Raw genomic sequence first — 23,181 nt, 5'->3', positions numbered from 1 at the left:
AAACAGAAGCCAGCAGGCTCTTGCCACAGAGGACAGGAGGCTTAGGGTTCAGACCCTTCTAGGATGGGGCCCCAGGAAACATCCTGGGGATTTGGTTGGGAGAGGCTGGCAAAACCTCACAATGTCTCAAGTATAAACTAGCCCAGATTTCTCTTTTCATAGTAGAGGAAAGTCTGTAGAAAGATTACTTTTGAATTTCTGGGTTTTGTTTTGTTTTGTTTTTGTCCATACATAAAAGTTGAAAAATAAGGGAAAAAACAGATCTTGGATAGAGATCTGCAGGTGTGGTGCGTTTTGCAATCTTAACTGCTAGAGGCCCTCCCCTAAGGAGGCAGAGTTGTTCTCTTGAATTTGAGCCGACCTTGTGACCTAATGTGGGTGTAGAGCTCTGGGGAGCTCTCCATGTGTGGAACCCACAGGTGTTGAGAGTGTGGCTGGAGTGGTTGAAGGGGGACGAGTAGAGGTGCCCATCCCTGACTGTAGGTGTGTGACTGGGCCATCTTGGACCACCAGTTACCGATGACTGCATCTGTCTGAGTCAGCCTGAGCACAACCACAGAACCACCTTCCAGTGGAGCTGAGTCCAAGCTCCTGACCCATGGAGCTGTTAGTGAGACAAATAACTATTAGACCACAACATTTGGTAATGGTTTGCTGTTCAGTAATAGGCAGCTGATAAAGACATTAAAAGCTGGATCTAGACTCACAGATATTTAGAAGGCTGAGGCAGGAGGATCACAAGTTCAGGCCCTGCCTGGGGAACAGAGTTATTTTCAAGGCCAGCCTGAACAAGTTAATGGCATCATGCCTGAAGAGATAGTTCAGCAGTTAAGAGAACTTGCCGCTTGTATTCCCAAAGGTTCTGGGCTCAGTCCCTGGCACCCATATGGTCCCTTATAATCTCTGACTCCAGTTTTAGGGGATCCAACCCCCTTTTCTGAACTACAAGGACACCAGATACACACGTGTGGCTCACATATACATATAAGCAAAACACCCATATCATATAATAGAATAAATAAAACTTATAAAAAGTGAAAAAAAAAAAAAAGGCAGGGGAGGCTGGGTGTGTTGGTATGAGCCTTTAATCCCAGTACTCAGGAATCAGAGAAAAGTTCACTTTGAGTTGGAGGCCTGTCTAAACTATAAGAGTGAGTTCCAGGCCACAGAGTGAGACCCTGTTTCAAAAATGGAATTGGGGCTGGGGACATAGATCAGGGTAGAGTGCTTGCTTAGCATGAACTAGGCCCTGGCTCCAATCCCTAGCACTGAGGAAAAGGGAGAAAGGAAGGAGGAGAAGAAGAAAGGAAAGAAAAAGAAAGTTATCAATTAGAACCCAGAGGTGGGACATTGTGATTTCAACCGTGTATAACATTTGACATTGATTTTAGGACGGGGGTGGGGATAGCAGATGACAGAAGATTGGGTTATGTGGTGGTGTTTGCAGTTGTGAGGCCTCGAAGCGTGTTTGGAGGGAGAAGGACCTTTGTTTTAGGGAAGAGTATAAAGCAGTGGTTTTTAATGGTCGCTGAAAATCCCTCCTTTTCCCTGCCTTGCTCCGCCATGGTGGAAGCGGATCATGTATTCCGAGCTTTGGCCTCAAGAGACCTGCAGACTTCACTTTTACCCTCTCAGTAAAATCTGCCTCTTGAACAAGCCCGAGCTAGCCTGCTAGAAAAGCTGAGCGAAGGTAGAGAGGTGAAGGGTTCGGATGACAGCTGACAGCTTCAGGCATGTGAGGCTGATACTGCTCAGCCACCGAGTGAGCAGAGAGAGCATTCTGCCCCCAGCAGTGCGCCCAGCAGAGCAGCCTGAGTCTGACCTACAGAGTCATTGGTAGATCGATGGCTGTGGTTTGCATCAGACTTTCTAGATGAGAACTTTAAGATAACTGTGATGGATAGAGTCAAGAAAATAGATGAAAAGATGAGGGATTTCACTAGACGATAAAAGTTATCTTCAAATACTGAAAAAGAACTTCTATAAAAGTCAGGCATGGTAGCACATGCCTATAACTCCACCACTTGGGAGGCGGAGTCAGGAGGATCAGGAAGTTCCAGGTCACCTTTGGCCACACAGAGGTTCGAAGCCAGCCTAGGTTACTGGAGATGCTGTCTCAGTCTTATTCAACATCTCCCCCTCAAAAATAAGTAAGTAAGTAAATAAATGGAGAGAGAGAGAGAGAGAGAGAGAGAGAGAGAGAGAGAGAGAGAGAGAGAGATTGAGGAGATTTTGAGAAAGGGCAACACAGTAGTGGAAATTAAGAATGCAATAGGTGATCTGATAAAAGAGGCCAAGAAAAGGTAAGATAAGAAAGAAGGAAAATAATAAAAAATAAAAAAATGGATAAGAAGAATAAGATGGCAGGGAATGTGAGTTTAAGTGAATTGATATTCCATTAAACAGATTGTCAGTCAGGATTAAAAATAATGATATGAATTCACTAAAAACGTAAACAAAGAAAAAAAAATAAAGGGGCAGAGAAAAAGGTAGCCCAGCCTAGCTCTCTAAACACAGGCAGCTGCAAACTAGCTCCAGGGACAGTCGACTAGACAAAGAACATTTCAGTGTTACAAAGTATCAGCTCTGGGCTAACTGCTTGTCTTACCCTAGTTCCTTCCTTACATCCCACATTAAAAAAAAAAAAATCCAGGCATAGTAGCATGTGTTTGCAATCCTATGGCTGGGAGAGTGGAGAAAAAAAGATTCCAAGGCAGGCCAGTGAGAGACCCTGTCACAAAAAGAAAAAAAAAAGTGGTCTGCACCTGAAGAAGGGCACTCAAGGTTGCCCAGGGTTTCCACCCATACCTATATGAAAAACTATTAATTCAGCAGGAAAAAGTCAACTCCAAACCTGAATGTGCCAACAAATATAACCTTAAAAGTAGAAAGCACTGGGCAAACCAAAGCGAATCCACAACCAGGATGAGAGATTGAAAGATTTGAATGTATCTCCTTGGCAATGGATACCAAAGCATCAGCAGAGCCCAATATGAACAATCGGAGTGTCCGTCCACCCTGACAGGGACAAAACCACACCACTGTAGGCCAGCACACACAAGTGTTTACAAAGATACCAAGTGCTAGGTTTCAAAAGCAAGCTTTAGCAAATTTCAAATAAATTAAATGATATTCAGCATAGTCCTTGACCACAATAAAATTAAACTACAAATCAAAAATATTACTAGGAAATCCCCAAGTGTTTTGGAAATTAAATGATCTAAGTAACCCAAGGCCAAAGAAAGAAAAGTTACATGGATTAGAAAACAGTTTTAATTGAGTAATAAAAAAAATGTATCAAGCATTACAGCTAAATTCAACGTAGCGTGTACACCTATGATCTCAGCAGCTCAGGAGGTCAGGCCTTAAAGATCACAAGTTTGAGATCAACCCACGCTATTTGGTAAAATGGCAATTTTACAAATGGTGAGATGGCTCAGTGGGTAAGGGTGCTTGCATCCAAGCCTGAAGATCTGCGTTTGATCTCCAGGACTTACCTGGTAGAAGGAGAAAAACAACTCTCAAGAGTTGTCCCCTGGGCTGGTGAGATGGCTCAGCGGTTAAGAGCACTGACTGCCCTTCCAGAGGTCCTGAGTTCAATTCCCAGCAACCACATGGTGGCTCACAACCATCTGTAATGGGATCTGATGCCCTCTTCTGGTGTGTTTGAAGACAGTGACAGTGTACTCATATAAATAAATAAATAAATCTTAAAAAAAAAAGTTGTCCCCTGATCTCCACATATGTGGCTGTGGCAATGCACCCCCCCCACATATAAATAAACATAATATAAATTTAAAAACCATTATCTTCAAAATCATAGTTAAATAAATGTTGGAGGTATATTGAAATATGGACATTGAGGGGAAGATAATGCTTGGCCTAAAATGTGACAGCAGAGAGGCTAAGATCTAGCTCAAGTTACACACACACACACACACACACACGCACGCACGCACGCACGCACACACATAGCAAATTTAGACCCAAAGGAAGTAGAAGGAAAGAAATAATAAAGATAAGGGTGTAAGTTGATGAAATAAAAAAATGAATGTTGCATTAAAGAGAATCAACAAAGCTTATATTTGACTTTCCAAAGAGACTAATAAAACTGATAAAACTTTAGCAAGATAGATGGGATGGGGTGAGGGGAATCACAAATCACCAATGGTGGGAGTTTTTTTTTTTTTTTTTTTTAAAAGACCACCACCACTGTGGAGTTTAGAGACATTTAAAAAAAGTCTATTCAGAGAATATTGTGAACAAAAATAATTCTGGTAATTCAGATAAAATAGATGAACTCATCCAAACATGTCTTAAGAAAAGAAGAAATAAAAAACAAACGGCCCAATGTTAATGGAATAAAACTTGGAATGTTAACGATCTTTCTATATGGAGAAGTTGGCCTAGACGACTTCACCAGTGGGTTCTCCCCAGCATAGAAGCTCCCAGCTATTCACAGGGCAACGTCTGTCCTGGACGTGGATGCAGCCTCTAAAATCCAGCAGTGAGTGAGCTCCAGGGCTCATGTCATGATGCAGGATCAGCATGGCTTAATCCAGTTACGCAAGGCTGGCTTAACATTTGAAAACCAATCAACAGACCTCACCACATCAACAGAAGAAGGAAAAAACATATAATCAACTCAAAAGATGCAGAAAAGCACTTGATAAAGTTCAAGGCCCTAGTCCTAATTAAAAACACAACTCCTAGCAGAGTAGGAAACACAATAAAAAAAAAAAGAACAAAAATGAAAATTGAAACAAACAACAAATCCTTAACACTGAGCACACATCGCGTCCTGGAGAAATCACTTTGTTCCTGAGATGGTGTGCCCCATATTTCCTAACAGAGTCTGTAAAGTCCTAGCTTGTGCATTAAGATGAGAAAAGGCAAGAGAAGGTGGGAGGACTGGGCTGGCAAAAGGGTTCAATGGCTAAAAAGGCTTGCCTCCAAGCCTGGTGACCTGAGTTCAATCCCCAGAACCCATATGTTAGAAGAGAAAACTGACTCCCCCTGGTTGTCTTCTGACCTCCTCATTCATGCAATGGCAGGTACCTCCTTCCCCTGCCCCACACAAGTATAATGTAATTAAAAGTTTGGGAGGTAGAACTCTGTGAGTTCAATGCCAGCCTACTATATATAGTGAGTTCAAGGACAGCCACGGCTACATAGAGAGACCCTGTCTAAAAACAAAATATAAAACAAAACCAAAACAAAACAGCGAAATTCTAACAGACAAGCAAATGAGAAAGAATTAAGAAATTAATTTAGCAGAACCCTGACCATACTGGGTATGGACACAGTAGCTCATGTATGTAATTCCAGAAATCTGGAGGCTAAGAAATGAAGATTGGAAGAGGGGGCAAGCCTGGTTTTACTAAAGGTTGAAAACTAATAATCCATTACTTTTCTATCTACAAAGTAATTAATAATTAGTAATAATTACTAATTAGTAATTAGTAATAAGTAATTAGACCACAAAATAAAGACACGAACTGTCATAGTGCCAAAGCTAACAGGCATTTAACTTGTTCACAGGTGAGATGTACAGGCAGATGAGCACTGGACAGTGAGACGCTGACGCTGACTTGAATTTATGGAGGCTGTAACACGTTCTTATCTGTCGGGCTGGAGAGATGGCTTCTCAATAAAGGGCACTGGCTTGCATTTCCAGAGGATCTAGGTTTGATTTCCCCCTGCCCCCCGAGACAGGAACTCTCTGGGTAGCACTGGCTTTCTCTGTAGTCTATGCTGGCCTGGAACTTACAGAGATCCACCTACCGTCTGCATTCTGAGTGCTTATAGGCATGCACCACCACTGCCTGGCTTGGGTTTAATTCTTAGCAGCTCCATGGCAGTTTACAACCATCTGTAAATCCAGTCCCGGGGGTTCTGAAGCCTTCCTCTGGTGTCAAGGGTACTGCATGTACATGGTGCACAGACATACATGCATATATAACTCATACACATTAAAAAATTAAAAAGCCCTTGTGGTGGTTTAAATATGCTTGGGGCCGGGAGTGGCACTATTAGGGGTGTTGGCTTGTTGGAGTAGGTGTGCATGTGTGTGTGTGTGTGGGGGGTCTTTGAGCCCTTCCTCCTAGATTCCTGGAAGTCACTCTTCTCCTAGCTGCCTTTGGAACAAGACGTAGTAGAACTCTCAGCTCTTCCAGTCTTCCCTGGTAAAAGGCCATAGGTCTCTCCTGGGAAGAACTGGAGAAAGGCTAACAGCACAACTCTTAGGTGTCTTATCAAGATCCTTCCTCAGGAGAACCTGGCCACCCCTTAATTTCAAGGGGTTCTGAGTCTGCAAACTGGCTCAAGTCTGGAAGATTGCCTTTTGTCAAGATCCAATGTAGCCTTTCTTCCATTTGTTTGAGATTTCTTTTCTGCATATACAGATCAAACAGAAATGCAGTAGGCTTCCTATCTATTTCATGCCTGGAAACACCATGATTGATTAGCCAGTACCAAGGGTCCTTACAAGCCATGCCATTATAAGATTCATATCTCCTGTGCTGACCATTATGGGTTAGGTCATCATGAACCTTGTTTTGTCTACACTCTCCATTACAATAACTATGATCAACTTGCCTCTGGAAATTCAGTGCTGCCACCTGGACCCTTGCTACCTCTGGGCCCAATTAAACCTATTGATAAACACATCAGCCAACCATTCAAGCAAACTTTTGACACATCTACAGCTAAAAGAAAAATTCTGGTAAAGCTTCGTGGTTGGAGGGCAATGGGGTGGAGCAAGACCTTAGGTGTTACAAACACATAAGTGGCCACTGGCTTTATCACGGAAGCTGTTTCAACCGGGAATCAACGGTCTTGGGAAATGTACCTGGATACCATTAGAAGAGACAGACACTATGATTCCTTCCTCACCACAGCTGCAAAGCCAGCTTGTCAGGCCTTGAACAGGAAGCTGGAGAGATCAAGCTGTGAAAGGCCACAGAGTGTCTGCATAGCCTTGGGCTAGGTAAAGGTTTCCTTGTGGACTCCCGCGGACATGAGCCATCCGAGAAAAATTCCAGTAAAGCTGGATGGACAAACTGGAGGCTGCCTGAAACCCTTCATTCCAGGCCTGGCCTGGCCTGAGGAGATATGACTCTGGCCTCTTTCTGTCACCCACTTTAGGGACAGGAAAGTGGGTGAAAAGTGGGATTCCATGGGTATTTCAGTGGGAAGGGTTCCTTCTCAACTGTGATTGTGGTCTTGAGAACCTCCAGTCTTGGCTATAGTAATCACCAATCTGAATCCTATCATCTTCATCCCTGGTTTATGTTTTCATACATATGAAAACACACACATATATATAAATAGACACACATATATAATCATATATCTTTTAAGTTAGGTGACTCAATAAAAAGTTGCTGGGCATGGTTGTGCACACACCTATAATCCTAGCACTCTAGAAGCTGAGGCAGAATTGCTGTGAGCATGAGGCCAGAGAATGACCCTATCTCAAACAAACAAGTAGATAAACTTGAGCAAAGGTTACGAAGCCCTGTCTCAGTGTCACTCCATTGCTGAGAGCCCCTTATGTGACTGTCTGCGATTAATACAGTTACATGAGCTGTCATAAAGTTCTCCTTAGTGTGAACATCCATGTCCCCACCCGACAAGGGTGTGGCTAGTGCTAGGCCTCAGGCCTGTGGACAGTGCTGGGACATACATTCCCTTTTCAAGGTCTGAGTACCAGCGTTTCCTATGAGTACAAAGCCAGACAGGTCCTTGCTCACCAGTCATGTGACTCCCTCACCTCAAAGATGATGTCACATTTTTAAAGTGATGGCCATACACTGACCAACCAAATGTGCTTCTTCTGCTGTGGTGGAAGTAGGCCGGTGGGGTGGGGGGAGTTCCTATAAAAGTTTGACCCCTAATAACCACAGCTCTACATATGTATTCTAAGAAATGAAGACATAAATTCATATAAGAACACACGTGAGGTCAGAGCAGTGTTATTCAGAGTAGATCTAAAAATCTGTCAGCAGGCAGGCAAACACACAAGCACGGTTTGTCCATGCAATTGAGTATCATTCAGTCACACAAACTAAGAGTGGTGACATTTTGACACATATCGCAAAACAAATAAACCTACAGGGCATTGTGCTAGGTAAAAGGAAGGCAGCCATGATTGACCCCAGGCCAGGGAGTCCTAGTTCTCCTCGAAATGCTCAGAATAGCACATTGTGGAAATTTGAGATTGGTGGTTCTTTAGGCAAGGGAAGATTCGGAGTGACTGCTGATGGGTGAAGGTGGCCTTTGAGGGTGATGAAACGTTCTACGGTTAGCGAGTGGTGATGGCTGCACAGAGTGTGACCCTGCTGACGTGTGCACTGAGGTGAGCATTGTAACGGGAGCGGCTGCCCTGCAGGTCTCTGCAGAGAGCTCAGCTGGAGAGATAGGGAGGCTCTGGAGGGTGGAAAGAACCCCTTTCTCAGGGTGTCCCAGGAACACAGGCCTAGTGTGCCCTGAAATTGGTCTCATTCCCTCTCTGTGGAGACAGCAACCCATCCTCACCCCTTCTGCCCAATCTCCAAACTGTGATTCACAGGGGATACTTCCAAGAGACAAAGCACAGCTCCTGTGATTTCCCCCACCCCATGCTGCAATCCTTACTGTAGCTCCCTGCTACACCCGATGATACCCACATTCTCAGGGTAGCCCACGGTTCATTATCAAAAAAACAGGATAGTGAACTTTGACTCTTTTGGCAGGTCTAAGTGATGTCTCATCACGTAGAGTGTTCGATGGATGGGTCTTATGTCTTTGTCAAATTATTTCCATATTAGCCATCCATGTGAGCTGCCCCTTGCTGGGCCCCCGCCCAGGCCAGCCATAGCAGACATTCTTGTTTGGCACTAACATTCTGCAGGGTCTCAGGGGCAGGTGGCTGTAATGCAAAGGTCACCCATTTCAACTGTCCCAGAGCTGAAAGAGGAGGGTGATTCTGTTTCCCCAGAGCCAAGGCTCTTGGGTCTGAGTGTCTGCATACACTGAAACCTTCATCTCCAAGGAGACTGTGGTGGGGCCTTTGGGAGGACATTAGGTCATGAGAGGGGCACCCACATGAATAGGGTTAATGATCTTATACAAGAAGCCTGAGGGAGTTTAGTTATCTCTTTTTGCCCTTCTGCCATCTGCCACGGGACACACAGAAGACACTATCTATGAGGCAGACATAGTCCTCACTAGATACTAAATCTGTCAGAGCCTAGATTCTGGACTTCTCTGTCTTTAGAATTGTGTACAGTAACTCTTCGTTATTTGTAAATCACCTAGTCTAAGGCATTTTGTCACAGTTAGAGCTAGTACCGAACTTGACTCTGAGAAAGGGCGCTGATGAAAGAAATGGTGGCAGGGTTGGAAGGAGGACCAGACAGGGGCCTGTGGAGCACAGGGAGAGAGACTGAGGATGGTTCAGAAGACGGGAGCTCTAGGGACAGCCTCAGTCTCCTGGCCGTGGGCAAAGGGCTGCAGCTAGGACACTGGTGGGAACAGAGGCAAGAAAGATATGCTGGTGAGGGCTCTGTGGGAACACAGAGTAATGAAAAGACAAAGAACCTGGTGGCCTTGTGTCCCAGGACCCTAGTGCTCTATACAGGATGGCACTTCTGAGAAGTGAACAAGGTGAGTTAGCAGAGGCTATCCCTCGGTAAAGTATTGATGGCGTTAGAATCTCCTGACTGCTTCTAGCATGAGGTGGAAGGAGAATCACAAGCCAGTGACTGTCACGAGGAGAGGGAAAGGTACCGGTCTGGATACTACTCAGCTAGCAGGAGGAAGAAAAGGATGAAATGACTCCAGGCATGGTGGCGCACTCCTCTAACCCTGGCACTTAGAAGGCTGAGACGGGATGACTGCTTAGACAGAGTTCCCGTCAGCCTGGGCTAGTGTTAGGCCAGGCAGGGCCACACAGCAAGAAACACAGTAAGACTCTCTTTCAAACCAACCAGGCAGATAGAAAACAATGAAAAGAGGCATGTTCACGAGAAAGCAGAAAGGTCAGAGGTCAGAACACAGCGTGTCAGACAGGGGAGTTGATGCTGCTCCTCAGGTGACCCAGAGACCAAGAGGCAATTCAGGGAGTGTAGGGTTCCCTTATCCTTCACATCTCAAGCCTCTGCCTCCCAAGCTCCAGTGCAGTGGCTCTGGGATGCCCCGGCTGGGGTTTCAGTGATCAAGTGAAGTGTTGGCACCGTGACCACCCCTCCAGTGAGGGGCAAGTCTTGGTGACCTTTATGGGACCATGTCTACTGGGCATAGAAGCTGAGGGCAGATTTGTCTCCACTCGGATTCAGAACTGAGCAGAGACAAAAAGAACCCAAAGACCTTTTATACCCAAAGAACTGCGGGACTGAGGCAGAACTGCCGCAGGGCAGGGCTATCAGAGAAATTCCTAGACCAGTCAGGGGGGGAGGTTTGTTCCTAAAACCCAGAGTGGCAGAGCCACTAGCATTGAACTCCTGCCTGGATGACATATGGGATATATTCAGTCAAGCCATAGTGTCACTGCTCTGTAGAGTTTTGGCTTAGTGGATCCAGAAAGTGGGACAAAGACCAATGCTTCTCAGCCCTTACATGTTAGTGCTAGGCGTCCTGTTGGAGTTTGAATGTACTTGAGACCCGCTACTCTTTCCTTCTTGTTCATTTCTTCCTTTGAAAGGGGATGCCTTCTTCAGGCCAGCCCCACTCTAGTAATTTGGAATCTCATAGTCTTTGTAATGTCACAGGCTAATAGATCTGGAGACCAATCTGCTACAGGATGAGTCTGATCCAAGGCTCACTCATTTGAGGCCAATCTGTGTGCCTCGGGGATAAAAAGGGTAGATTATCCTAGGACCTACCTTCCACAATAGCTCTAAGACCAGCAAAAAAACAAAACAAAACAAAACAAAACAACACCACCACCAACAAAACCCAAGTAAGCTCCATCCCACGCCACCAGCATTGTCTTTGGGGGACACCGGAAAAGGACTAGTAAGAGTGAGGGAGGCTGGTGTGGAAGGGCTTCCTAAGGAGCTGAACCAACCAGGCAGGGACCTGACCATCAGTGGGAACGCCCAGGCTCAGAACAAGCTGCCTTTGGCAGATAAGTCAAGGGGGTGAAAGGCAGAATCTGGGAGCAAATGAGACAGCCAGGAGTGACCCAGTTCATGAAAACGCCCCTAATAATTTCTCCTAGCTGAGTCTGGGGAGGAGAGTGACGGCTTGGCCATGTACATGGGGTCCCTGCCTGGCATGCTAGTGGTCTGTCCTGTGAGATGAGCGTGAACCAAATACCTGTATGAATATAGGAGTTCCTTTTCCCTAGAAGAAACAAGCTCCAAGATGCCAAGCAGATGGCCAAAGCCAAGGGCAGTTCTGAGCCATGTAGCCAGAGGACAATAATTGTAGACGACACAATTAGCAGTGACTTCCTTTTCCTTCATTACAATATTACAGATTTGTTCTTCCTGTGGGTCTTGGCAACCTAGCATGCAACTGTTTTCTTTCCTTGTAGACACTTCATTCTTCTTATTCAAAGAATGAAGCTTTTGTTTTTTTCTTTTTTCAGAGCTGGGGACCGAACCCAGGGCCTTGCACTTGCTAGGCAAGCACTCTACCACTGAGCTAAATCCCCAACCCCAAGAATGAAGCTTTTATAGCTTCTCTTCAGCCTATCTAAATGTCTACCATCATGACTAATGTATTTTTTTTTACTATTTTGTATCATATTTTACTATTAAGTAAAATTACTTGTGACACCCAGATGGCAGACCTGATGAAGAGACAGTTACCAAATGACTAATGGGTAGGTAGTATAAACTGTGGGATTTGATTGACAGGGACCCGACTCATATCCCAGGTGGGACAGGGTGTGATGGCATGAATCTCATAACACTATTACAAAGGCAAGCACTTAAAAACTTTTGCATTGTTAATTTCTAGAATTTTCCATTTCATATTTTCTCCGTAGTTGGAGTAACGAAGAAGGCAGAAAGGGAAGCCGACGACAGAGGAAATGGTTGTAGTCATACAATGACTGTTTCCAGGGATATTTCAAAAGACTAGATAGGGTAGGGAAACTGTTCATCCAAGGAGACTGACACTATTAGGATGGGAGAGAGAGCGCTAAGCGCAAGGTGGTAGATGAAATCTGTAAGTTGGCCTGCAGAAATAAGGCTTGCATAGTAGGGTGGCCTGAGGAGGCTTTGTGTAGCTCTACTGGGGCCACATTAAACAATATATGCTTGGGAGTTATCCAGAAACCAATGTCAGGAAGCACAGCCATGCCAAACATCATGCCTTGGTTTTGTGAGCACGCCCTATCCTCATACTGACCCGAGAGTCTTCCTCAGACTTTTGCAGACAGATGGCATGCTCAGAGGCTGACCCCTGTGTGGTAACTCCCACAGATGTACAGGCACATGGCATTCTGTCCAATTCTGTCCCCACTTACTATTTATTTCATGTTGAAGAAGGGAGACACTTAAGGAGTGCCTACCCAGGACAGACACATATCTCAGAACAGCGGCCAGGTTTGGGAGGAGATGTACAGGCTATGAAAGGAGGATTCTGTCAGGTATGATGGCACGTACCAGCAATCTCAGCACTTGGGAGTCCGAGGCAAGAGGACTGCAACAAGTTCAAGGCCAGCCTGGTCCACATAGTGAGTTCCAGACAAGCCAAAGAAAGCCCCATAGGAAGATCGTTTCTCAAAGAGTCAAAATGAGCAAAGAACAGAAAGGGTGGTCAGTGGGAAGCTGTTGAGAATCTGGACCACTGGGTATGCAGGTGAGTCTTTAGTCCCACCCCATAGCACTAATGAGGCTTGTGTTTTCACAGCAGGGGAAGGGCTTGCTAGGGTAGGATGGATGTCTGCTTTGGGTGTCAGTTCATTCCTCTCCTTTTGTTGCTAATAGAGACTGCCATTCCAGATCCGGGCCCTCTCTCCAAGGTGGCACCTGTTGCTTCTATAGGCTAGGGTGCAAAGGGAAGCTTCCTGCCACATAACAAAAGTCCTAGGCCCATTGCTTCTCTGGGTTTCAGCTGGCTCCAGTAAATTCTTTGATCTTTGGGAGTTCTCAGGAGCGAAAGAGCCCAGAAAACAAAGAATAGATAAAGTTTTCATGTTGACAAAGAAGCATCCTGGGGGAAAGGAACACCAAGAACAAGACACACTGGTAGCTCTGAGAATCACATAGTGGCTCTGGACCCACTGAGGTAACAGGGTTGCCAATGCCCCAAGGTCACTGATGGCCTGAAAGTCCAGGGAAACCTGTGGGGAGCTGAAGGGTAGAAACAGTAAAGAGACGAGTCTTTGTCTGGGTTTGTATCAGGAGGACCTGGTGCACGGAGGTGAGAAGCCAGCAAAGGCTGGGGTATAGGCAGGCACTGGAGAGGACCCACTTTAATCCTGGGGAGAAGCCAGCAAGGTTGGGGTATGAACAAGCACTGGAGAGGACCCTGTCTCAGTCCTGGGGAGATTATGAGGACATTTGCTGCAGACTGTCAGCCCTCATTAAGTTAATGGAACTGGCGAGCTGGCTAGTTTCCAGCACATTGGAGAAAGAAAACAAGAAAAGCGTTTTCAGCGAAAGAGCCGAGAGATCCCATTTCGCTCAGCAGCCCCGGGAGATTAGGGGCCGTTGGTAATGGCCTCGCTGAAATGGCTTATTGGGGACTTGTTGATTAAAACAAGGGAGAGAAACTCCTAATGTCTAAGAAGAATTACATGGGCTATGTCTAGAGAAGTGATTTGTGCATATTTCCTTGTGAACTACACGGCAACCTGGGCCCAACCAGGGCCCCTGCAGCCACTTAGGTTACAAGTAGGAGGGGGAAAAGACAGGAGTTAAACTAGGGGCATTCAGGAGGTAGCTCTCTGGGGCTCCTGGAGAGGGACTTAGCAGCCCAGAATGCTAGGACCCCAGAGCATAAAACCCCAAAGCTGTGTAGAACTAGCAAACCTGGCAGCTCTAACCTAGCCTTTCTGAGACATTCGGGGTGGGACAGAAAGTCTTGGGTAAATCTGCCACAGTGTGGGTTTGTCTCTCTGGCACATTTTGCTTTGCGTCCAAATGTTTTCCCCACAGACTCCATAACCTGCCAGCACCCACAAGCTCACCTGGTGACCAATTCCCAAGGGCTTGGCCTTGTGCTGAGGTCCCTGACGTGTTTCAATCCCATCTTCCTTTGGACTGAACTTGAATCCTAGACCCAGCAGGCCTCAGGTGGGGAGCCTACAGATTCTACCCTGCCCCAGGCTTCCAGCAAGATGTCCTAGGCGCTTAGCATCTTTACTGGCTTCTGACCTAGGTTCCTTCCCCATATATTAACCTCTTCCAATACATTTTTGCAGCAAGCTTCCCAGGCACCACTGTTCTTGTGCTTTTATATACATTTAACATCTCAAATCTTCTCTCCTGTACAAGGGAGAGAGGTCAGAGAGGCTTGGCTATGGGCCTCAGGTCATACAGCCTTGGAGGGGAAGAGTAGCAGCTCTTAGAGTTCACGGTCTCCAGAACGCTGAGAACAGAGCACTCAGTCTTATCCCTAGCTGTTCTTATGCCTCACACCCTCATTTCACAAGTTCCCCACTCTTGTCCTCCAAGCCCCTTCCCACAGAGCTGGTAACCTCTAGACTTGGCTCTACAGTGGCAACTGGAGTATGTGGGATCTTTCTGTGGGTGCTGAAGGAATGGGCCCCCACATTAGATAAAGGAGTTAGACCAAGCTTTACAAGCTTCCTGAGACAGAGCCTCCTCCCTCCAGAAGGCTAGGTATGGACAGACTGCTCATCACGATCCCCCATTAACTTTCACTCTAAGAATGGCTTGGGGGCTGTGGTCTTAACCTGGCCTGAAACCTCCTCTCGTTTCAGAGGTCTGGACCAAGCCCTATTACCCCTAAATACCTTCTGTCAAACAATTCAATGGACCAAGACCTACCTACCCTTTGGTTAAGGTTAGAATCAAGGACAAGGTGATATCTGCAAAGACGGAAGCTCTCCCAAGGGTGAGGGCCCAAAAGCCTGACAAGAGGTGGGGACGTTGGTGCACTGACTTCTACTTCCCTGGCCTGATCATAGCCCCCGAGATCTTGGTAAGGTCAAGATATGCTTAGCTTGTTCCTTTCAAACAGAATCGCCAGAAAGGGAGGGATAGAGGGCTAGCCCACTATTGAGCACTGATGAAATAAATGGGCTTGGCGTTGGAGAGAGGGGGAGGGTCTCCACTGTGAGCTCTGCTAGCCTCCAAGACCTTATGTCTCAGGCTTCCTGGGGCTCTTATACCTATAGGTAAGAACCCTTCTTTGAGTATCTCAGAGCCTTCTCGCCATGTTTATGCCTGGCCAGGGCATGGGCTTAAATGGAAGGCAGGTAAGACTCATCCGTGGGAACCCCTGGGGACTTTCTGAGGGGGCTCATGACTATACAACACATGAAGACCCCTCAGCCCTATTCCATCTCACCATGTTCCCCAGTCCACTTGCTGTATCAAATATACCATCCAACTTCTAGGATTCACGTGTGCCCCCCCACCCCACCCCAGGCTTCACCAGGGTGAAGTAGGGGGTCACATCAGTCCAACCTATGCTTCCAAAGGTGGGGGAAACTTTTTTCTCTGCTTAGCCAAGAGCTGGGGTCAGAGGAGCTGCTGCCCTACCCCCACCAGGCTCTTTCCCGCCTAGTCCATGAAGGAAGAGCTGGCCTCCTGCCCAGTACTAATCTCTGCCCTTCCTTGTGGGTAGATTGTGAAGTTCTGCAAACTCAACACTGTTCTCAGAGTCTGGCCTAAGCTGTCTTCCAGGGTGTCCATGTGGATAAACAGTTTTTCCATGATGCGAGTTCAAGACAGCTTGCTCAAGCCAGAGAGATTACTTTGACGCTAAATGTTATCTAGTCCCATCTAGGAAGCACAAGGAAGTTGGTTTCTTAGGACTGGTTGCCTTACCTGCGTGAGCTAGCCCTGCCCATCCCCCACTCCAGGACCTTCTCTTTGGCCTTTGAACACTGTCCACAGTGATTCCCCCACCTGGCCTGGCTATTCATTTCCTCTTTCTGTGTCCTTTATCCTGCCCTACCTGACCCTTCTGCAGGAAGTCTGCCCTATAGGTCTACTTCCCCAGAGGTAGACCTTTCTCCTCAGATACCTGTGACAGCCATGAGCTGACAGCCTGACAGCCATTGGGACAGTGTATTTTATTTATTTATTTTTTTTTTTTTGAGGGCTCTGCTTCCTCAGAGCTGTGTCCTCAGAACTTGGCGCACAGTGGGGTGTTGATACTGTTTTGGTCAGAACCAGCAGGGACAGAGTGCTAACTGCTCCAGGGTGCAGAGCTGGCCTGCTGGGCAGAGGCAACACAGTGGGCAAGGCCCTCCCGGGGCCACCACCCGGTCCCCCAACCCCTCCCTCCTTCCCTAAAGGGAAGGAGAGGTTAATAAACCAATTACTTTGGGCAACGAAGCAAAATAAGTCCCATTAAAGTAATTAATGTCCTTTGCACAGTCCCCATTGGAGAAGACTAATAAATTGGGGCTTTGTCACCATCCGGTAATTTCTCTCTAAGGCGTTTCTTCACCCCCATCCGACAGCACAGTTTAAGGCTCTGTTAATGCTTTTAAGACGGGCTCAATGCCAGACTAATTAGATTTGCATTTCCACCATGGGCCAGGCTGGGCGCGGATGTGCCCAATGAGAGAGGCTCCAGGACCCTGCCGGGGCCCAGGGACAGCACCCGCCTTTGAGAAGGGGCCATGTGTGGATTCCCACGCCTGCCTGGGGCGATGGCCTGCTACCCTGTCTGCCTGCTCAGCTTCCCGGTCCCCGGGGAACAGGGCCCATGGCTTTGATCCAGGAGGAGGCCAGACATCATTCTCAGGGGGTCCCTTCAAGAATGGTCCCCACTAGGGTCCACAGGGGTCAAGAGTGTGGTCCATGTCTTAGGGTGTCTCCAGAGTCCCATAAGGCCAGGCCCTGGTGGCTTTTAGAAGGACGGTATAGAAAAAGGGGATAGAGAAATATAAACATTGAGAAGCTGCACAGACATAGCCCAGTCAAGATAGTCAACCTTGGCATAGGGATAAGTTGTGTGAACCGTTGGCACCCTTAGTGGGTGACAAAGAGAGACCAACTTCCTTTCCTAACCCACAGTCTCACCTAATACTAAGAAAAATATGACACAGTTTAGCTTAGACACCTGAGAGCCCTTACAGAACCCATGGTCACATCAAAGATAGAAAGGAATAGAGGAACCTCAGGAGGTAGAACCTGAGGTTATATGGAATCCTGGATGGGTCCTGGACCAGGAAAGGAATATGAGGGGTTCTGAGGATACAAATAGAGCGAACTGTGTGAGGCATGGTGGGTACTGCTGGTCATCGGTAATGAATAGACACTGAGACTTTTTTTGTTCCTGACAAAGATACTGGAGAGGACATCTGGGGACTCTGTACTGACTTTGCAATGATCCTATAAAACTGTCCTGCAATATGCTTCACTTCAAATGAATCAAACACAATGATAGGGAGAGATAAGAGACTGGTGGAAGAAGAAGGGTCTTCCTGTCGCTCCCTCTTGCCTGTGGTAGGCAGGTAGGTGTCCATCACAGACATAGTCAACTAGGAGACAGAGATAAGCCAAGGAAGATCATCAGCAACCCACTAGGTGCTGAGGTCTCCAGAGCACCCCTGCAACGCAGGACCTGAAGCAAAGCAGAACCTCACTGGGCAACAGATGCTGAGGCCAGAAGGGAGCCACATTCACTCCTTGTGGGAAGAGCCCCCTGGGCATTTTAATCATGGGATTCTTGACTTGAAATCATGCTGAATGAAGATGTGGAGAATCAGTCCTGGGCTGAGTTTAGCCTGCTCTAACACTGGACTCTGAGGGTTCCTCACCTCCCTAGGCCCTATTATCCTGCTTCGTGTGTTGGGTGCCATTGCCAATAAGATCACCATTAGCTCAAGTAGCTCCACGGATGGGCAAGGTCAGGTAGGAATAAGTTTGTGCAGTGTGGGAACCTATAAGTCTGTCTGTCTGTCTGTCTGTCTCTCTCTCCTTCCTTCCTTCCTTCTCTTCCTCTTCCTTCTTCACTAGCACAACCACCTCCTCCTCTGCTTCTTCCTCCTCCTCCTCCTCCTCCTCCTCCTCTGCTTCCTCTTCTTCCTCCTCCTTCCCTTCTTTTTGAGACAGGGTCTATGTGGCTCTGTCTGTCCTGGAACTCTTTATGTAGAATAGGCTGGCCTTGAACACACAGAGAGAGATCCGCTTGTCTCTGCCCCTTAAGTGTTGGAACCAAAGGTGTGCACCACCACGCCCGGCTCTGCAAGTCACTTTTTATTACTGAGTTTTTACCCTGGAGCATGGAGTTTGGTGAGCATGATCTACAGAGTGGGTAGCAGAGGGCCTAGAGAAAAACAGGGTTGGGCCTGGACCAAGTTGGCTAGAAGCCTGATACATATGGCACAGCCCAAGATGGGGATGACAGGGAAGGGACAGCTGAGAAGTTAGGTGGGGTGAGAAACACCAACAATGCTGGATTGACTGAGTCTTGGATGACAGGATATGTGGAATGTGAACAGCAGTGCAGTCCCATCTGCTGGGCAGACACCTGCTTGGCTGTGCGCTTCAGCATGGGAACAGCTGTGAACAATGAATGCCACGGCTGCCACAGCTGTGTGCCCGTACAGCTTACCATGTGGAGGAGCGTGTTCAAATTTTATACTTTCCCAGTGTCCTTTTCCTATTCATCTTTTGGTTTTCTTAGTTTTTCAATTATTTAAAAAATGTAAGTTCATGGGCCGTACAAGAATAAGTGGCATTTCTCAGTTTGCAACCCATGGCAAAGATTTATGAATTAAAGCTGCAAAAACAATGAAAATAAGGTCTGAGTAAGCTTGAAAATGCCAATAAAATGGAACAAACACTTAGAACTATATCAAAATCAGAACTAGAAGATAAGTATATAAGAAATTCAGTATAGAGCTAGGTGGATAGCCCAGTGAGGAAGAAATTGCCTAGCAAGCACGAGGCCCTGTGGCTAATACTCAGTAACTCCTTCCCTGACACACACACACACAAAGGAAGGAAATATAAATGTCACTAAAGCATGTCTGGTTTTGTAGTTGACCTCTTCCAAAGCTTCATAAAATATCTACCTGGCTATAGAAAACAGTACAAGAGTTATGCTGCCCAATTAATGGGTGTGGTTTCAAATCCATGCAAGAAAATGTAAGAAAATGGAGATGTGACCCCCACACCACTTTTGGAGAAGCAAAAGTCCTCAAGAAACAGCTAACCAAATCCAAGAATGTATACTAAATAAGTGAGGAAGAATAGACCACTGAATGAGGATGTGAGCCAGGAATGCAAAGATGGTTCAATATCAGAGTCTAGCAGCATGATTCTCAGGTCAAGGGGAAAAGTGCTTGATTCTTCCAGGAACTCACTCTGTAGACCAGGCTGTCCTTGAACTCAGAGATCCTCCTGCCTCTGTCTCCTGAATGCTGAGATTAAAGGCCTACACCACCACGCCCAGCTCATCTTTTATTTCTTATCGTTAAAAGGCAACCTTTAGAGAACAGGAATAGAAAAGGAACTTCCTTAACTCAGCGAAGGCTGTAAACAAACCCCCGGGAGCAAACAATTCATCAAACAGGCAGCACAGGGATTTTCTGCTGTGTGCTGTGAAGTAGACAGGGCATCCTTGGTCTCCGTTGTTAAGGGTGGTCCTGGAGCTATTCAGGGTCAAGAAGCAGAACGCTGTGATGGATTGGGGAGAGAGGAAAAACTGTACATTTTCATTGCCCTCTGAGAAAGCTGGCAGCTCATGTGCTAGAGCTGGCTAAAGCGATTGGCACAGCTTACTGTACAATGCTGCTTTATGCCAGCAATCAATAAATTCCAATGGAGCATGAGAAAGGACACATTCTCCTGTAGTCACAGAAGTGAACTCTCTGGGGGAGGCCTTCAGACTGTGGTGGGGTAACAAGCATGTGGTTCAATACCCTGCAGAGAGACGCCTTGCTCTTGGGTGGGTTGGTAGAATAGTATAGATTCCAGGATTCTCACATGGAATGCTAAACAAATCTAATCTGGAGAAAATTCGATTTCTCAAATAAACTGAACTCCAAAGCTGACATGGAGGAACAATGGGTACATCCCTTACACCACACCAGAGGGATGAAACTTTATAGGGATCGGTGCTCTTCTAAGCTCTAGAACCTCAGTCCATACCACAGCAGTATGTCTTGGGATAGGGGTGGTTAGCAGAGCACCAGACAAAGAAGGTACCCCCCATCATACTCCCTGTACCCTTGAGAATGGAGCTGAATGCAAACATGACTCTGTCTACCATCGTGGAGAGAGCAGGGACATGACACAACGTCAGTCCAGAAAGGAGAAGAGGCTTGATTACATTGGAACAAAAGTGTACCTGGAAATGATCGCAGAATATTCTACTTCCATTTCTGTGGTTGTGACAAGTACCCTGGCCAAAAAGCAACCTGGAGGTGGTGGGGGAGGAGGGTCAGTGTGGCTAACAGCTCCAAGGGTGGGGTGGTGAATGTGGCTAACAATTTTAGCACAGTTCATTATTTTAGGGAAATCAAGACAGGAGCTCAAATGGCAAATCACATCACACACACAGTCAGGAGCGGAGAGAAAATACAACTTTGCTTGCTTGCGTGCTTCCCTCAGTTAGGGTTGTACTGGTTTATCTAGTTCAGGTCAGGGCCCCATTCCTAGGGATTGGTGGAGCTCATTATGGGCTGAGTCAGTTAACAGTCAAGATGATCTCCCGCAGATATGCCCACAGGCCAATCTGCTCTTGATAATTCCTTAAGTGAGACTTCCTTCTAAGGGGATTCTGGGTTGTGACAAGTTGGCAGTTAAAACTAACTAGAACACATACCGAGGGTCTTGATAGGAGAGAAAATACCGAGAAACACAACCAAGGGGCACACACAAGAAAGCCCATCACAGTTAGGAACCACGCTGAGGGTGTGTGTGAGCTCTTCTAGTGGTGGGGGGGGAGGGGCTCATCTTCATGACTATCACATCCTGGCCAGAATCTCCTTTCTTTAGACGTCACAGGCTTTGCTTCTCTTCAAGATCCCAAATCTTTTTTTTTTTTTTTTTGCATCTCTAGAACCTCTAGTACCGTGCCTGGAATTTTGGGTGGGGTGGGGGGGGTCGGAAAACATTGATGAATGAGTGAGGGAATCAAAAAGAGAAACTGCTAAACCCTTGTTCACTGGCTCTGCCTCTGGAGCTCTCATAGGCTGTCTGCTCTCAGATTTCTCCTCTCATGATAGGCACACCCAGTAGCTGTGTAGGTGTCCTACATTCACTAAAGCTGTGGTAAAGGGTACCTAGAAGAATCTAAGGGCTCATGTGCTGTGGGGGATTCTGGACTGCTTGGTCCATTCAGTATCTGCCTATCTGGAACATTCTTCCCTCTTCGTTTTGTGGTGTCTTTCTAACAACCACCTAGTCTCCTGCTTGTGACAAGATGGAGAAGACATGGGGTGTCCTAAGTGGATGGGGCACAAGCTACCACTTTTGGTCAATTTCCCCATGCCTGGAAGGCTCCCTTTTGGTTCTACAGTAATGCAACACCATCTGATTCTTGGGTTTAGGGACAGTCACAGCTTCCCCTTCCAGTTGTCCAGCAGAAATATTCCTTGGTGTCCAGAAAATTGAAGTGGGTATAGGGAGGGTAGATGGACATTTAGTGGCAGCAGGCACCTGGGAAAACTGGGGAAGGGGGCTCTTTCTTGAGGCCCTGAGTAGTACTGACGAGACACAGCTAGGTTCCTTGATTCCTGCTTGGTCTAGAGTTCAGTTTCTTCCAGTCTAGCCCCAGGGCTCATGAGCTGGACTTGCAGCAGGTATGTGTTACAGGGCAGGGTAAGCAAATGATTCAGAATATAGCCATGTATGGAAGAGACAGAGACAGGATGACTGATACTCTCTAAGCTCAGAGTTCAGGCTAGGCCAGGCCTGCCCCAAACCAGATGTACGTGCAGGCCTCATCTGTATCCTCCTGAACTGTGGCTGGGACAGTTGGTCCAAGCTTTCTTCCCAGGTGGAAAGAGAGCTTAAAGGTAATTGTATGAGAACTCGGATTCCCCCCATTCTCTTGCTTGTACCACCCTATCATTTTTAGCCACATTGCCAGCATCTTCCTGAGTTCCCCACTGAGCTTTCTGTGAAGGTTGACTTCCATTGCTATGCACTCACTTAAGCAAAACCCCGAGGAAAACACGTGCTCACAGACACACGTCTAGGGGCATCTGAAGAGCTTGGGGGAGCACTGGGCCTTAAAAGCAGTTACAGTAGTAGACTGCCCGTCATTACACTGTTCTGTGTTACAGGCCGAGGATGATGGACTGATGGTCGATGTTTTAATTGGTGATTTTTAAACTTTACTGTGATGCAAAATGGGTGTGCACTCAGCAGAAATTGCATCCCATATGCGGAATTTCAACCTAGGCTTGGTGTTACACTTGCGTTTGGTCATCTCTCATGACGATGGGCAGCGGTAAAGGTACAACCTTCAGCCAGGCCGAAGTCAGGGTGAGCCAGTGGCTCTACACACAGGGTGTCAGGAAGCTGTACTGCTGTATCCACCTTAGAGAGGAAGACACTGAACACTCACTTTCCCCCTCTGTGTACTTGTGTGTGTGTGTGTGTGTGTGTGTGTGTGTGTGTGTGTGTGTGTGTGTGTGTGTATAAAATCGATATGTGTTTGGGGAGGGTGTAAGCTAGAGGACAACCTCAGATGTCATTCTTCAAGAACCATCCACCTCGGTTTTTGAAAAAGGGTCTCTGAACTGGGAGTTTGCTAAGCAGGCTGGGCTTGGCTGGCTGGCCAGAGAGCCCAAGGATCTGCCTGTTTCTGCCTCCCCAGTGCTGGGTTCACATGCCTGCAGTCACGCCTACTTCTTTAGATTTGGGCTAGAACTCAGGCGCTTATGCTTGCAAGGCTGAGTTTTAATTCCCCAGCTGCTGCAATGCATTTTTGACTTACAATCACAATTTCAACTTATGATTGATTTATCAGGATATGACAGCATGGTAAGAAAAGGAACATCTATGATGGTTATTAAAATAACAATGAGGGTTGTTATACGAATAGGCTGAGTTAAAATGGGAAGTCTCAGAGTATATTAGA

At 46.7% G+C, this 23,181-nt stretch overlaps 1 protein-coding gene across 4 annotated transcripts in view; it reads right to left on the bottom strand.

The window, feature by feature from the left end:
* Kcnq1 (potassium voltage-gated channel subfamily Q member 1) overlaps window positions 1-23,181 on the bottom strand; it is a 332,940-nt gene that overhangs the window by 70,720 nt on the left and 239,039 nt on the right. The gene's annotated exons all lie outside the window — the stretch shown is intronic.

Source organism: Rattus norvegicus, chromosome 1 (assembly GCF_036323735.1).
Source record: "Rattus norvegicus strain BN/NHsdMcwi chromosome 1, GRCr8, whole genome shotgun sequence".
Taxonomy (NCBI): Eukaryota; Metazoa; Chordata; class Mammalia; order Rodentia; family Muridae; genus Rattus; species Rattus norvegicus.
Note: the sequence above shows the minus strand (reverse complement) of the source record. Positions and strands in the feature narration are given on the sequence as shown.